The following is a 3,247-nucleotide window of genomic DNA, read 5'->3' on the forward strand; positions in this document are numbered from 1 at the left end:
TCACACTAGTCCAAAATCTTTCTTGTTTATCTTATTCCCCAAAAAAATCTTGTGAATGTAATCTATCTGGATTTTAATAAGTCATTTTTCAAAACACTATACAGGCTAAACTGGAGAAAGTGGAAAAAGTCAGAAAAATGTGTATAAATCGGATAAACTACTTAAGGAGAAACAAGTAAGTGGAAAGTACCAGGCAGAAAGCTCCTTAGTAAGCAAGTTCCTTCAGACTGGTCTGCAAGGACGTGAACTTGAGCATAAGAGAGGAAGAAAAGCACGACAATGAACAGAACAGAAGGTCTAACAGTGCAAGACATAGTGCCTGTAAGAATTGCTACAGTGCAGGATGATAGTTCCAAACTATCATCATGAGACCAGGAAAGTGCAGGCACAAGAATACACAAATGCAACTGATGATGCTTTCAGAACTGTTTTGGAGAAGGGCCCTGAGGCTGGCCAGAGCTTTGAAGGTGAATCACATTATACTGAGCCTTCTCAAGAAGACCACAAATTTTCTGCAGCAGACTTAGGTATTCAAGCTCAAGAAAGCCAGGTTCTAGCAGAAAAAAAATAGAATACTCAAACTGAATAGGGAAAACAACAGAAGAAGAGACTCTACACAGTCCTCTTGGAGGCCTCTACTCTCCATGCCCCCCATAACAGCCTCTTTCTGCTTCAGCTACAGACTCCCCTCCCTGCTCACAGAGAAGCTCCTCTGCCTGTGCATGACCATAGCTCCCCACAAAGGAGCAGCCTCCCCATCTCGAGCAGGTTGGGAACCTCTTAAAGCCATTTGTCAAAAGTGAGCAGACCAAAACCAAACACTTTACATCACAGGCAGCAACAGGATGCCATTGGCAACATCATCCACGCACACAGACTGCTTTAATTAAGGACATTGTGACTGACTCTGGTCAGCCTACCGTGGAAAAACAAACTCGTAAATATAGATTCTTCAGCCTACTCAAAATCCTGGATGCGTCTGGCAGCACAGCACAAACGGCAAATTCCACCCAAGAAACTCTTGAGCATGAACCTGGTCACCTGGCACTGATCTTTACTCCACAGTGACTGTGTTGCTAACAGTCTGTCAGCTGGGGAGCTCAGAGGTATTTCAGGAGGGTCTACAGATGCACACTTGGAACAACTCTGCTATAAAGCACACTCAGGAGGTAGAAGCCTTGGTTTTGCATGTATTATAAAAGCCACTATGATTTGTCTAAGGTAAGATGAGAAAGAACAGTCCTTCAAAACAGAGGACGAAGATAAATATAGATTTAAACTCAAAATTACAGGGGTTTAACTGCTAAAGAGTTTGGTTTGAAAGCAGCTTTTCAGTAAAACAAACCAGAGGAAATTGTTCGACTGATGCTGGGATAGAGCTAAGCTGCTTCTGAGGAGATGCTTCACCCATAGAGGAATATATTGTGCACCTGACAGAGTTAACAGAGACTTAACTTGATGACAGGGTGACCCTGCCCACCAACTTCAACACCAAAACAAGCCACATCTGACCGCCCCATCCCATTCACGTTTCTTCTTTTTCCTCTGCTTGTATTCATGAAAGACCTGTTGTGCCCTCCCAATTCAGAGGGCGAACCTTCCAGGACCATGACTGACTTTTTAGGTATAGGTATGGTTCCTGATAGAAGCCCCAGCAAAGCCTCAGGCTCTACCAAACACACTTAGAAATTAGGCAATAGTGAAGCTTAATGGTTGGGCAGGATCCACAAGCACAGTCAGTGAAACTGGTGTCTGAAGTGGCAGTTCAGCAGGAATTTAGACTGGTTGAGCTTTTAGATCACATAATTTGTATTTGCTGCCTTCTGTATGGAACTGGTAAAGCCCACACTACAATCTCAATCACATAAAACATTAATCAAAAACCTTTGAAGACATAAAAAAGCTAACTCTCAAGACAATTCTGATTTTGGATAAATTTCATTCTATTCAAATCATGTCTCAGGCGCATGTCTACTAATAACAACATGTTTTCCCATAACAATACAAGAATGGGGTAAAATATATGTATAAACAGAGCTCAAATAAGGTACACAAGGACGTTTTACCAGACAAAAAGTATAAACACTCTCTCCATCTCAGTGCCAACAGACAGTTATCTCTGCGTGAGAGAACTCAAAGTACAAATGCAGTGCCAGCGCTCATGTTATGCAGACAGGCAGAAATCAATGTACAAAACCTGGTACTCAACCCCTGCCTCAAAGACAGAATTTAGGCTCTCACAGGGATCCCTTTGTCAGGCTTGTGTAGCTCCTTACATAAACCAGAGGGCGATAGAAGTTGAGGACCTAAAAAGAGATTCAGAGACACATCTCTGAACAGTCACAGCATCTTCCAGCCAAGCTCCTATCTTCCAAGGCAACTTCCCTCCCTGTCCCACCCTAAGTCACCAGGGCCCATGCCGAAATCCCTTCTGTCTCACTCCTCCCCCCTCTTCCCATCTCCTGACACAACCTGGCTTGTATTTCTTCTGCATTTAGACAACCTGATGGTCACTTGCTGCTTTGGAAATAGAAGCTCCCTTTTCTGTTTCAGGATGCAATTCAACCTAAGGAAAGTCCTTTTGAGCTCCCAGTAACCCTGGGTTTCAACATTCTTGCTTGCTCAGCGAGGATGGGACATCCACTATTTAACTGTAGAGAGATGACAGGTAAGCTTTCAGGATTTTATTACTGGCACATATTTTTCAGAGGCTTCTAAACTTGGCAAGAATTAAATAGAAGCAGCAAAAGAACCGTATTTCTCTAAAAATGCAGACTTCTGCCAAACCTACCCTGCAAAGCCCACAATGCTGTGGTTGAAAAGGCTTTTGCAAGTGGCAAAATAATACATTTTCTCCCCACAAATTCATTCTCAAAAAGAACCCTAAACATTTTGATGATATAACAAACAAAAAAAAAAGGCAGATGGCATGAAAATCTTCAAACCCAGTGCTTAAGAGTTTACTAAAGCTTACCTGGAGGGAGCTTGCAGGCCTAAGAGAAGAGTATTTCCATCGTACAGTTCAATAAGTCAAAGGTTTTTGATGCTCTGAGTCCCATATTGAACTCACTACAAAAAGGAGACTACATGTAGAGTAAAAGATGTTTACTCTAGCACAAATATCAGAGAACATTTAGAATTAAGAAAACTTCACAGATAAGGCTTTCTTCACTATTTGAGAAAAGACTAGATAAACTCAAGAAGGGTTATCTGGTACTGATGAAACTGGCATGAAATTTTAGGCCAG

This window comes from Streptopelia decaocto (assembly GCF_964273445.1).
Source record: "Streptopelia decaocto genome assembly, chromosome: 1".
Taxonomy (NCBI): domain Eukaryota; kingdom Metazoa; phylum Chordata; class Aves; order Columbiformes; family Columbidae; genus Streptopelia; species Streptopelia decaocto.